This window comes from Brassica napus, chromosome C1 (assembly GCF_020379485.1).
Source record: "Brassica napus cultivar Da-Ae chromosome C1, Da-Ae, whole genome shotgun sequence".
In the NCBI taxonomy this organism is placed as follows: domain Eukaryota; kingdom Viridiplantae; phylum Streptophyta; class Magnoliopsida; order Brassicales; family Brassicaceae; genus Brassica; species Brassica napus.
Window position 1 is genome coordinate 21,580,837 of NC_063444.1, and position 15,282 is coordinate 21,596,118.

The 15,282-nt window shown below is 34.1% G+C and overlaps 1 pseudogene; it reads right to left on the reverse strand.

The window, feature by feature from the left end:
* Positions 1-1,372: 1,372 nt before the first annotated feature.
* On the reverse strand, positions 1,373-7,122 carry LOC106408757 (annotated as a pseudogene).
* Positions 7,123-15,282: the final 8,160 nt, after the last annotated feature.

Genomic DNA, 15,282 nt, shown 5'->3' on the forward strand with positions numbered 1-15,282 from the left:
AGATCTTTCTTTGTTTTCTAAAACTAATGATATCTCAAGCGATAATTGTTTCGGAAAAAAAAATTAAGCGACAACATTTTGCACTTTCAGTTTTTAATAAGACATCCTCGACGTTATCTTTGAATATGTATAAACAATTACACCATTGGAAGCTGTTTTAAACATAAGTAAACCATTGATTTTTTCTAGTATTAATGGGACTATATATAAGGTGATGATCATGTCATAGGTCATATATTTGATGTTGATTTATTGTTTGAGTTATTATATAATATATTATATAGAGTAATAAATGAGTTCATTTAAATTACGTAAAATATATATAGTTAATTAGTTAGAAAAAATAAAGGTAATATCAAAATTTAATAAATAATTAATAAATAAGTCCAACAATTTTTTAGTAATTGGATTTTTAGAATGATTCTCTTTTAATAGTATAGTTAAAATAGAAACAATTATTTGATATTTATGAAGCAAAGGGTCATATGTGATTTTGAACCAGTGGTGGTTTGCAAGTTATGGTAGCTTCTTATGAATGCCTATAATTTACAGTATATCGTGTATAGGGAAATGCGACTAACATACATACAACACTAGGGCAGGGCCCGCTCTACGGGCGGATTAGTAACTTGAAAATTATATGATAAATCATAAATTTTATTGAATATTTCAAAATATTAATTTAATTTAAATTGTAAGCAATCTTTAAATTGTAATACCAAAGATTACAATTACACGTCATTCAAAATTTTAATGTTACAATTATACATTTGTATATATATTATCTATTTTGATAACTCTTATATTTTGGTTGAAATGTTGATGGTTATATCTTCATCGTGTTTTTTTATGTCTATGTTTTGAATATTGTCTTTGTTAAAAACTTGGAATGCTGATAAATAACTACATATTATAATTTAGTTCTATTTTACTTTCAGTGAACCTACCGTTTATGGTTGCTTGTAGAGCAAATGCTGGTGTGAGAAGTCTTACGGAAGCCGATGATTCAGGTCAAGGAAGCTGTTGTGCATCTTTATATTGTTTTTTTTTCTTTTTTAAAACCATAAAACGGCTAGGCTCACAATGTTTATTTTAGTTACTTCAACGTTGTAATGATATATTTTACTAATTATATATATTCATATTTCTGTTCCTAAATCTCTGTTATTCTTTTTTTTTTAAGAAAAAACTCTGTTATTGTTATAACTTTATAGCTATGTATTTTTTACCGCTGTGACTACAATTTTTTTAGTTATTGAATTATATTTGAAGAGTAATTAAAAATATGAATAAATGTTATGATATGTTTAACTTAGTTTCGCTTCCAATTTATATTATTTGACTAAAATAAATTTTACTGCATCAATGTTCATTTTAATGTTGTCCAAAATTTTTTTTATTTTAATAATGCTCTCCATTTTTTCAATCATCTTTTTCGTTGTTACAACATTTCTATTCATTAAAATAACAATTTCATGTTGTTTTGAAGATAATGACGAAATGAAGATAAGATAAAATGATATTATCACTTCGTTTTAGTGGGGAAAGAACCCATCTTATTGATTCCACAGAGACCCTCTGGTTTATAAGTGTTCCTTTTCGTCCTGATGCAACCTTTCTCTCTCCATGTTGGTCCAAAAAAACTTCACAATGATATGAACCCTTGCTTGATCCATACACGACTGCAGCAACACCATGGTCCAAATTGACCCCGCATTGCCCATCAAAGACACCCTTCATATACCAAAACACAATATTTCAAACATCAAGAAGATTAATCATTTTCCTGATCATGGGTTTAATAATGTACTTACACCGCTATGAACTGGAACTCTCTACCAAAAGCATCAATAGCAACACTGAGAGGTGATGAGCCAATGCCTTCAAGAGACTTTTCTCATAATTTCTCGGTACATCTTGGTGCCCACTGATAGTCACCATTTCAGATTCATCCTATTTAAAAATAAAGAGAATTAGTATGACCAATTTAATCCCTTTTTCGAAGTAACATAAAATTTTTTTGCGTCTAGCAAGTTTCTTCTTCCATGGAGTAAGGATAATCCTCTTCCTTGCGAACACCTCCGTTCTTGAAAATGTACTCAAAAGCGTAATCCATGAGACCACCGTTGCAGCCATTGTAGTAAGTTGTGTCACAAACCCACAGTCTATGAGTTCTTGTTCATACAATATTGTCAAGTTTCCTGTCACAATCTTGTTTATACCTTCCACTGCAGCAACTATCGAAAACGCGATAACTTTCTGCATAACAATTCAAAAAAGAAGTCTAAATAAAAAATTAAAACTATAACACATTAGAGTCGAAGATTTTAGCTTACCACAAGAGCCTTGGTTCCTTTCTTTCTCCAGTCAACAGATTTAGGCAAAGCTTCGACGTCAACGTCCTTATAAGCAAACTCTTGGTAGGATCTTTCATCATCACCTCTTTCTATATCAGTCTTGAGCCCCAAATACTCGTTCTTGAATTCTTCGTGGTTCAAATCTGCAAACTCGTTGAGACCAAGCCAGTAGCTTTTCACTTTCTTGTTAGTCTCAATGCAACCAAGTCTGTTACTGATGCTTGCTAAACCTCATATCTCTAAACCTCGAATTTGCTTCTCCAAAAGTCCTGATTCTCTCAAACATAGCTAATATGTAAACTTTATAACCGATATGAAATCCTAGGGACACTTGAATATTTTCTTCAGGAAGCTTTAAGCTTGAAACTTAATATTGATTTGGAAAAAACCATGTTCATATACTGTTCATTCAAATCTATTTCTGAAACAGACTAAAACGGGTTGAGAAAATTTACATGGATCTAGTCGCTGTATAACCATTGATAAGATCAACAACTTATTGTTCGGAAATGTATTGTCTTCTAGTGGTGTAAAGCTGAGGCACAGAATAATTATTGAGATAGCTATTGCTTCGCAAACCAACATCGTAAATCAGCTGCAGTATTCTCATCTCCAAGGAGTTCCACCTCTTGTGCCGCTGTGTTCTGATAGTTAAGGATTTGTCCACTAAAGGTTATCCTTTGTCCCTTCATTCTCAAAAGAAAAAGACAGAAAGTTATAGTTTTTCCTTATATGGAAACAGAGATTCAGAGAGAGAACGATATAAAGATGGGTCCTAGTTACCAATGCTTCTTCGAAAGAGTTGAAATAAACGTTAGGATATCAATTTTTTAGAAAATTTTGAGATTATATATACGCTGGAATCTGTTTCAAGACGAAGATGTGTTTTAAGAACAGAATACCTGAGAAAAAGCATGTCAACCTCCATCAACTCGCCACCGCGTTTGACGTTCTCCGGCTTAACGACTGGGTTTTCTCTAGCGACAGTCTTACAACCGGTCGACGGTTTTGTAGTCGTAGCTGCAATCATGGCGATCTGAGTAACGGTGCTCGGCGCAGAAAAGGTCGCCCCATCAGTACCTGAATCCGGACAGCAAAACTTTCTTCTGGTAACCGGGACTTCGGTTAACTGTTTGTTGATCTCTTTTAACCGGGTCTATCGTTCTGGGAAGAATCACAACTACGGCTGGTGTAGATCGAAGATTGTCAGATCTAGACGTTCTTTACAACATCGAACCGAAATCTACACCCAGTATATGAGGAGCTTGCCATCTTAATCTACAGAAGTTTCTGTATTAATATGATAGTGAAAAATGGAATGATAAATTCTACAGATGAAAATATATCTATTTATAGCTACAGATACAGAGAATTGAGAAAGCAAAGAGTCTATTAAATGAGAATTGAATTAAAACTGACAACCTATTTACTGAGGGAAGATGAAGTGATTCACAGAAACCAACAACGAAGAGGAAGAAGAAACGAATGCGAGATGGACCAATAATTATTGGGCTCAAATCTGTATCAGAACGGTAATCGAAACACATAGCCAACTACTTTAACAAAACCATTAAATGAAACGCAGCGTAACACCGGCTGGGACACGTGTCAAGCTGTCCGGAGACGATTTTATGACGTGGCAGATGAGGTGTTTCAACCAGGAGTGAATAAATCTTTTTTATAAAACATAGGAGAGATCCGCGCTACGCGCCGGATTGGATGGATCGGTTTTTATAAAAATATAATTTTGTAAAAATTTTCTTTTATGTTAAGTTGGGTGTGAGTGTGATTATGTTGTTTACACCAAATTTAAATTATATAACTAAAAATAATCGAATTCTTGGTATTGTTGATGCTTTAATTCTGAACGGTAAGTTCTTATAGTGTTTTAAGTTTTATAACACTATAAAATACGTAACTCAATCGGATTCGATCAAAAGAGAAAGAGATTGAGTTTTATAATACCATTGTATTTTCTTTTGTTTTTTGTGAGGATTTATAAAATATTGGAGAATGAAGTTCTTATTTAGAGAAAATATAAAAAAATTGTAACATTTTTTGTATGTTTATTTGGTTGGCAGTTGATACAGTTGATTAGTCTTGTCTACACCAATCTATTGTATTATTTGTACATTTCAACTTTATTAGTTTATAGAATATTAACTTGGACAACTAATTTGGTTTTGAAACATCAATCAATCTATATATTATCTATTGTTAATACTTGTATACATCTAATTAAAATTAACATTTTTATATTTTTATTAGTTTTGTTAGAGATCATAATTTGTATTAGGAAGAAAATATTTTCATTATTGTAATTGGTTTATAGTTTCTAAAATGTTTGCTAAAATTTGAATATATATATATATTAAAATTTATGTTTGGTAAATACAATGAAAACATAATATTAATTATTATTATTCATAGAAATATATTACTGAATTTTATATATTATTATATTTATAGACTAAATAAACTTTCTTATCCAAATAATCAATTATATTTTTAACAATAAAATTTACTCATTATTCTCGAATATTTTTTTAAGATTGATTATCCCATATACTAAATCTATTATATATTTTGAGAAGCTTATTACATTTTTTTATTAAATCTTTTAATTATTTTTTAGAATTAATCCTTTGTTTAAAATAAAATTCTAGTGTATATTTAACATGGTAAAACAAATGTTTACTTTAACTTCTGATTAATCAATGTTTATTTGCCAAAATATGTTTCATAGGTAAAAATTAAAATGAAAAAAAAAATTAAGTTTTCTATCAATTAATTTGTAAACTAATAATGATTTGCTATCCTATTGTAAAAGAAGAGATATTCTTATAATTAATTAATTGTTGTTATCCATCTTTGTTTGGTTTGTTTATTTGTCTACACTTCGAGTAGTGAGTTGGTGAGTCCATCTTTGGTCTATGACCAGCTAAGTCATATGGATGCTAAGTCGAGGACATTCACTGAGTTGATCTCACACCACGACCAAGCTTGCGCTCCCGTCGAAGTCAATTACAGAGGCTCTTAGCTCACCAACTTGTTGAGCTCCGGTAGTTGTCTTCGGTCTCAACATTGTTAGAAATTTCGGTAAGTGTGGTACTATTTTCATTTAAATATTTATTTGGTCTATTGTTCATATTTTCCCAAGAGTAGCCACATAGTCACAAAATCAAATGAAATAATAAACAAACATATAACAATACTGGCATCAAAAGCGAAGCTGCTCAGGCCCGTCCTTCACAACAATCTTGTAGCATTCATATACAGAGTAAGCATAACCATGCACCATTCTACAACAAATGTAAGAGAGAAAATCAACACAAACTAACCTATCCAGTATCATTGAGTTAAACAAATGAAAGAGTACAACTCCTTAAGACAACATGATAAATCGAAAACAAAGAAACTCTCTTAGCTATTGCATAAGACAGTTGATCAGTAGAGTAAGAAGTTTTGATGGTACTGTTGATCCTCGAACCATTTTATTACCACTCACATTATAAAAGAGATTAAATCTGAGAAATTGAAACAACAAATCCCAGATGATAAATTATATAATAACAAAGTAATATCTGATCTTCAAATGTAGGGGACAACAAAGCGTCATAGTTTCCAGGTGTTAGGAACGGGAATCTGGCATCAAAGATTTATATATATATATATATATATATATATATATATATATTAGTTAAATGAGTCTGTCAATTCGAGGGATAGTGGTTCAGGATCAACAAAATCTCGGGTGACGAAACGTAAAACATCAGAACCTCAGCATCCTAAATTTTCATGATTGAGTCGACCTCATTCAGTGTCTTAAGCTTTCCCTCCGATAAACTGGTCACTCACACCTGGCCGCAACGGAAACAGCGGCATGTAGCGTCTCCCGAACGAAGAAAAGCTTGGCTGAAAAAAAACCAAGACTTACGGCTTCAGATAAAAAAACCTTTGAGAATGTAAGAATGTTTGATGCTATTAGCAGAAGACGCATCAGAGTAATGATAACACAACGTGGGAGCGACCATGAAATATGCCAAGCTCTTGAAGCTAACATAATATTAAATTTCAGGATTGGCCTAAAGTTTGCAAAACTGTCTGGTCAAATAGTAATATATGAAGAAGCTTAAGAAGGCAACTTCAGCCACACAATGCAAGTGAGGATCATCAATCTGACACCTGATAGGTAGGGGAATCACAAACGTCTGATTCAAGATCATCGAATTAACCAACTAAACTTAAAAAGAGTGACACAAACTCAGACCAGAAACACCTAGCTTAATTCTAACCTTATGGTAAGTAAACTGGAGGCAGGACCTAGCAATATTAGGAAAATGTAAATAACCTTCATCACTCCGATTATGAGTATATTGTTTACATAAATAAGAACTACTACACCCATGTTGAATTATCCGCCATGGCTTGAAAACAATCACTTTACTAAAGTCATATGAAAAGAAATAAAAAACAACTTTTAAACGCAAGACTTTTAAAGAGTGGAATCTGTGATTACTTGTTTGAAGATTTCGTTATATCTGAGTGGACTCTCCCTCACACCCCGAGGAGCTTGTACGGACTGCCGATACTTGTACCTTACATCAGTCTTTCCTCCGCCTCCTCCTCCTCCTCCACCGGTTTTCCTAATTTTGGTACCTCCGCCGCTAGCTTTGACCAGACTCAGTGTTCCTTGATCGTTGTCTACGGTGGAGTCAACTTCGAATGGGAAGCTCCGTGTCGTTGAAAAATCAAGCAGTGACATCCCAGTGGTTACATTAAGCTCGCCACCGGGTTTCACGTTTCTTTCTTCCCAAATCCTGAGCAGTCACGTATCGGCGGTGGAAGCAGGGAGTAGAATCGATGATTTAGGATTTCTGAGGATGATGTTTTCGGGATGAAAGCTAACCTTTTTATAGATAGAGAGCCACCGCCTTTTAGGGAGGGAAGATGCATTGAATGAGGAATAGTGATGGGCGTGGGTCGAATGAGTTAAGACAGTCATTGATGGTGATGAATCAATTTATGGCGTAAGATGTATCGCAGACGAAACGGAACGAATGGAATTCGATCCAGAGATTCACCATGAAGAATCTCAGAATACACCATTGGAGCTTAAGCTAGAAATAGATTGAAGAAGATGATGAACCCTAACAACGTAGATAGTCGCTTTCGTGAAGAAGATGTGACTCACAAACGGGCTGGGCTGTTCTTCTTAATAACCTAAATAACTAAAGACGAAGCCCAATAATATAAGATATAAAAGTCCATTTCTTATTGCACAAAACGCAACAAAAGCTTATGTGAGCCCGAACACAAACAAAAGCCCGCATATTGCACAATAAATTAAACGAAACGCGACGTTTTGAAAGCCGGACACGTGTCAGAGACCAGAGCACTCGACTTTGTGACCTTGAATCCTAGGTGGCTTCACCCGGAGAGATAACTCTCTTTTATAATAATAGATACAACATATGATAAATTATTTTATTATAAAGTTTGTATATAATAGATGGATTAAGTCAATTTTATAAATACCACGGTAAAAGTTTTTTAATATTTATGACTATATTATAATAAAATAGATGTATTTGAAAGTAATTCTTACAAATGAGAAGCTGTTAAAGGATTCACCTAGTGAACGGAAAGAGTTGGAAGCTGCTATGAAGGATCCACAGAAGGGGTTAGCAGGGATCTCAGATGTTGGTCCAAGCATAGATCCAGTAAAATTCGAGAAATCAGAAAAGGCTAAAGATCTTACCGTCTTGAATGTGGGAAATCAAGTGCTAAGGAAGATTAAGCACTGTGAAACACCAGCAGCCATGTGGTCAACATTAGACATGTTGTACATGGATTCTTCATTGCCAAATCGCATATATCTACAGCTAAGTTCTATACTTTCAAGATAAATGATGTGAAGAATATAAATGAGAATGTTGATAACTTTCTCAAGCTGGTAGCAGATCTGAACCATCTAGGTGTAGATATGTCAGATGAAGTCCAAGCGATTTTGCTGCTAAGTTCATCACCCCACAGGTATGACCAGCTAAAGGAAACTCTCAAGTATGGAAGGGACAGTCTCAGCTTAAATGAACTGACAGGAGCTGCAAGGTCCAAGGAGAGAGAGTTGGCTGAAAGTGAAAGCCAGTCTAGACCAAGTGCTGAAGGTCTCTATGTTGATTCAAGAGGAAGCAACCAATATGGAAGAGCAAGGTCTAAGAGCAGAGGAAAGTATCAGTCTAAGCCACGGCCTGATAAGAACAACAAGGGTTGTTTTATCTGTGGAGATGAAGGGCACTGGAAAAGAGATTGCCCAGAGAGGAAGGATAAAGGCTCTGCAAATACTGCAACTGAGTATAAAGAACCAATGATTTTAAGTGTTAACACTCATAACACAAAGAAATGGTGGATTATGGACTCAAATTGTTCATACCACATCACACCAGACAAGGAAGTCTTATTTGACTTCAAGGAGCTTGATGGTGGTAAAGTGTTAATGGCTAACAACACATATGGTAATATCAAGGGGATAGGAAAGGTTCAGATTGAGAATCCGGATGGTTCAGAAGTGATACTCAAGGATGCTAAATACATGCTAGAGGTGAGTAGAAATCTAATTTTCTATGGAATGCTGGAGAAGTCAGGTTGCAAGTATAGAGGAGAAGGCTTCAAGGTTCAGTTTTACAAAGCTGGAAGGAAGGTGATATCATGAGAGTATCACAAAGGGCTCTACTACCTTCAAGGCAAGGTCACTAAGGCTGAAGTGAAGGTGCCAAAGGAAGAGAAGGTGAGTATAAAAACAAGGAAGTCCGGGAAAGGAGCAGAGAAGTCGGTTAAGGGAGCTGGAAAAAAAGAATTCAAAGAATATGACTTTCAGCAAGATCTAATTCAAGGACCAAATCCTTATGGCTACAAGTGGAAGGGGTCAGTAGCTCAAGGTGGAGGCTCTTCTATGACAGGAAAGTCAGGAGAGAATGAGTCTAAGGTGAGCAGATAGGAATCAAAAGCAGAACCGAAGGTAGCTCAAGAGGACAAAGGGAGGACCAAGAAACATTCTTCAAGAAGGAGGAATCAGAGGCTTGATGGGTTCAAGAAGGATTCCAGGTGTTGCATTAGTAGTTTCTTAGGCTCACAGAATGCAACGGGCTTAGATGAGATTGAAGCAGAATGTGAGTCTCTCATAAAAGCAGAAGGATCTACCCAAGATCAGAAGCATGCTAGGAGTAAGAGGATACCGAGTCAGGAATTGCCAGCAAGGTTGCATACTTCTCAACGCTCACTAAAGGGGGAAACATACTCAGGTAACTATCCTGGCTTTTATGGTGGATCTTGTAGGATCGAATTAGCAAGGTAGAGTTAGTTTGTCTAAAGCCTGGAGATGGAAGGTTGAGTTCCAGCGGGGAGAGTTACCTGGAGGAGTTTCTTGAACTGTGTAAGTAGAGACACATGTTCCAGGTGGAGCGGTTGAGAGAAGCTTCAGAAGAAGTTGAAGCAAGTAGTTTGACTCAGATGGAGTAGCTGAGAAAAAGAGACGAGGATGATTCCGTCTCAGGAGAAGGAAGAACCCAAAGAAGCGGGGCAAGTACCTACAAGGCATAGTAGGTTGGAAGCGCAAGGGAGCACAAGCACAAGTGACCGAACGCTCAAGGTGGAGATTGTTGGTTATGTGCATTTGGTATGTGTTTCACCTACGGCTCTGAAGTGCCCACTTCAGAAACCTGTCTTTAGCACTTTGTTGCTATAGGAAAATTGGTGAAGTTGACTAGAGCACTGAAGTGACCACTTCAGAAAGGTTGCATCTTGCACATTGATGCTCTAGGAAAGCTGCTATGTTTGGGCCTCATTGTTTTCGAAGCCCATTAGAGCTAGGGTTTTGGGGACACAAGATACCACTATATATATCTTATGCCTACTCTAAACCTAAGTAGCCAAGCCAAGAAAGAGAAGAAGACAAGAGAAATTTCATAAGGTCTAGACAGAGAGAGAGGCAAGCAAAAGGCTCAAAGGTAGTCAAGAGGGATATGCAGCTGAGCAAAGAACAAGAAGGAGACAAGGTAGAAGAAGTCAAAGAGTGAGAAGCTACCAAAGACAAGAGAAGAAACAAAGTTCGAGTCTTTGTGTTCTTAGAGTGTTTTGGTATTGTGCTCTCCTTCTGTAATCTCCTTTGTCATTCTCAAGGAAGTGAGAAGTGACTGGAACTTGTAAGTTTTGCTTGTTAGTGGAAGTTGTGGGAGAGAGATCCCACCCAGAGATACCGGAAAAGAAACTGGGTGAACAAATCTCTTGTGTCTTTAAGTTTCTATTTTCATCATAAAAATCCAAACTTTAACATTCAAAGGGTAGAAAAGTTAGGTGTATGGGTAAACCTAACAATTAGTATCAAAATTAGCAAGTGATAGCTGTTTGGTTGATACAAGGTCAAGTTAGAATTTCTCTAACAGACAATGATCTTGGTCTCGGGTTTCTCTTGTTTTCGAATTGAAGAGATATTAGTCAAGGAGCTTGCTCATTTTGACTGGAAATCTTGTATTCAGTAAAATAGTAACCCTCTTAATTGCTATAAATAGAAGGCTTGGATCAAAGCAAATTATCACAAAACTTAAACAGAGCATAATAAGAGTTGATTACACTAAGAGACACTTTTTTACTTTCTATTACACCTAGAAACACTTCTTACATGTGACACACTTTGTTGTGGGCCAACAACAGATTGTGGATAATTCTGCCCTTAATGGAAACGATCACTTGTGGACACGTAATATGTGGATGGATGATTTGTGGACAGGTGATGCGTGGTTGGGTGATTTGTGGACGAGTGGTGTATGGATGAGTGATGAGTAATGTGTGAAAATCCAAAGTTAATGTTTTTATAGTGAATAACGTGGACAAACTCTCTGTTTTGATTCCACAAAACTATACAACAATACGTGGACATGGACTCATGTTACTAAAATTATACCACAAAACATGGATAGGACTCTGTCATCAAAACCCTCACCAAAAAAAAAAAAGATTTTGTCTATACCTAACTTCTTTGTTTTGATACGACAAATTGTGGACTGATACAAAGCCAATACATATGTTTTTGATACAATTGGTTGTCACTGCCAAGAACTTTTAAGGGATACCATTGATTTGCATATAAACTCCTCTGTTTTTCTTATTCTTCTCTCCCGTATGGACCTCATGAGATTCATTACAAAAGATAATACTGAAGTTCTCATTTTTCTAAAAATCCCACTAACCAACGATTTGAACGGTTTTCTCCTTAGATTTAGTACCACCACCAACGAGAGATGAAGCATTGGGTTCATCGTCTCCAACACGAGCACTTGGCTTCTTCATCCCAATTGATAAATTATCTGTAATTAAACTTCAATCAAGATGAGAAAAATATGATATTGTGAGTATGAGCGGAGAGAAAAATCAAAGAAGTGTTTACCTTCTGTCGGAAAGTAATAGATCTTGCATGTCAGAGACTTTTGATCTAAGGGATATGTGCTTCGTCATGATGTGGATGAACGCAAATTTGATTAGAGTTGAATTTAGATCCCGAGATGATGAATGGAATTGAAGGAATATTGTCTATGTCCACAGCTAGTTTATAATTAATTTATAATTCTGTTAAGATTTCCATGTCCACAATTAATTTATAATTCTGTTATTCACGATTTGGTGTCCACGTTTAGTTTTGTTTACATATTAATATATATATATATATAATATATATATGAAAATGGATCTTAAAAGATAGAGAATTTTATATATAGTTTATTATGACAATTATTTTTGTTTAATATATTTTAGAACTTGAGATAAAAGTAAATGAAAAGATAAAGTAGAAAAAGAAAAATAATAAAATGAAATAAAAAGAGGAGAGATGTTATCTTTATCTTAGGGTTATAAGAGTCTTTTTGACAAAAGAAAGTATGTCTCAAGTGATAAGTGACTTGTAGTGTAATTGGAACTAGACCCTGACCCGCGCGCCAGCTTGGGTTTGAATTTTTGGTTTTTCGTTATTTATTTAACTAAATAATGTATTTGTAATATTTGATGTATTATATTCACCAAGTAAATATTTTTTTTGGCATCTTAAACCATCTATTTACGATGAATATTCGATATCATATACAAAATTGAACAAATAGACGTAATTAGAGAATTGTAGACGATATATAAAAACAATGGTTATTAATGTAAAATATGAAAAAATATTATATTATGACTTAGTATGGCATAAAAGATTATAAATTAGTTATACATGTTTAAAGAAAATAAAATAATTTTTAAACTTCTATGAAAAATTCAACATATAAAAAAGAGCGATGAATTAGTCATCAAATTGTAAATAATTTCATAATTTTATTAATAATAAATTATTTATAGTCTTTGTTTTTCGTCAAGATAATTATTAAATGTCCATAACATTAATATGTTAAAAGATCATATTATGAAAGCTCATGTTGTAACCGTTTTTTTCCGGGAAGTGTAACAAAAAAAAATTACATTTAACTCTTCTTTTTGTTTAAGTTTGTGTCGGTAAAAGATTAAAAAAAATCTCTCTATCTTTTTCAATGTTCAATTTGAAGCTTATTATGCGGAAATCATACGCAAATATAGGCAATTGGTTGGAATCTCTATATCTTTATATTCTTATAAATTTTAAATTTATTGTTTCCTCTTCTGCAAGCAAATCAATTACCGAAGTAATAGATCAATTGGTTGAAATCAAATCTATTCTTATAATTAGTGTAATTATGGTTACAGTTTCTATATTTAATAGGTACATTAAAGATACGACATTGAAGATATTCTGTTTTGATTAATAGAAGATATTGGATTTTGAGTTTGTATTTATTGTTTTGTTTTTTTATAAAGCTTAGAAAATCAATGGGATGATTGGTTGGTTGATACATCCTATAAAGAAAACGAAAAACTATAGGTGGTTTGAATATTGTACATCGATTGATGCATGATGTAAGTTGACTATATAAAACTTGAACATGATCATTTCAAACTAAAGTATAGTTATATGCATTTGTTATATTGTAGTTAATATATTTTAAATATTACATAAGTCAAGTGATTCACGTTTTCGTAAAAATAAAATTCAAGTTCATTATTAGGTTGTACTCGTACGTAATAAGCTACGTTAAATATGATGTATTTTTAGGTTCATTTAATGACATTAAGTTTAAATTTGATTAAGGAAAACTCATTAATTTAACTGGAAAAAACAAGCATTAAAATAGGTAGGTTTATTTAATGACATTAAGTTTAAATTTGATTAAGGAAAACTCATTAATTTAACTGGAAAAGACAAGCATTAAAATATGTAGTTTAATTTAATTCTCACTGGCATTAAAGTGTAAATAAGTTAGAAAACTTAAAGATATTTTTTAATGAGCACTTCTCTTTTAGTAATAGAGATCTGAAAAAGTGTCTCAGCATGTAAAAAATTCGCATAATAATGGAGCAAACCATCTTTCATTTATACCCTTGTCTAAGTCATGGCACTTAATGCGATCCTAATCAAGCTTTAAATAGTACATACGAGGACTTCTGTTGCGATTGTTGGGCCCAAATTAAACCCGTTAGCTTTGATCTAAATATCCTTTGTCGATGGTGTATTACGAAATCACATTCTGGACGTGGAAAGGAATGACCAAGAACTTACGGTAAAGAAAGATGTTGATTATATATAAAGAGAAGTCGCGGCATTATTAAATCATCCGAAGATAAGGGAGCTAAAGCATGACCAAATTTTGCAACGAAGTCGATAAAGACGCACATATGTTTTATGGACTTTAACATATCTCATATCCCGAGAGCACAAAATTAAATTTCTGACTCTTTAGCTACGACTGCAATATTGTTTTATCTAGAGCTTTGTTACATTGATTGTTCTATTCCGGTCTGGTTACCCAAACAATCTCTAAACCACGTCAAGTTAATAGTATAGCCGTTTGTTGTCAAAAAAAAAAAAAAAGATCATCCGAGAAAACAAAATTGAAGAGAGAGCTTAAGAGATAGAGAGAGCAAGAGAGTTATCAAATAAGGAGTTATTGGTTATATAAGTTGAAATCAACTCTATTAGATTTAAAATATGGTAGATCTTAAATTTTTTTATTCATTTTACAATCTAAGATATGTGATTTAATCTTGGTTAATGTTTATAAATTCAACATAATATCATTTGATTTATATAACAGAATTATATATATTTTTTAAGAGGATTCTAAATTGGATTGTAACTACAAAGTTTAAAAACTATAAAAATATAGGTCATTCATATATTTTTTTTTGGATCTCCTCTTTGTATGTACGCTCAAAAAGAACAATATTATCATAAGATAACCATTTTTTTGAATGAATGTTAAATTAATTCAAAGAAACCATTTGGTACATCAAATGCAGCAGTGTTTGAATGAAAAAACTATACACAAGGATTTATCTACTCCCAAACCAAAATGATAGAATGTTTCCAAAGCGCTTAGGATCGGATTGCTGGAGCAAGAACAGCCGATTCCTAACGGCTAAAGCTCTTGTCTATGTTTTTTCCTAGTCGGGGACTCCCTGTGCTGACGCTGGTTCCTTTCCCTCCAGATGTGCGAACAGCCGTTTGGAAAGCATAACGAAAGCAGAACTGCAGGTTTTTTTCAGTTGTTCCATCCGATATGATCAAAACCAAAGCCAGCCAGCACTGGGTGTAACGTCTCTGCAACATCTCAGGGGCAAGCTTCCCCCAGATCTGAGAGGTGTAAGAGCACTCAAAAAAATAAATGATCTCGAGTTTCAAAGGGATGTTGGCTGAGAACGCAACCCGTATTGACACCTCTGTTTAAACTCAAAACCATGTCCATGGTTGAAAGCTTGTTGCGCATAGGAAGCCAGATGAGAAAAGCAAATTTGGGAGTGGCTCTAC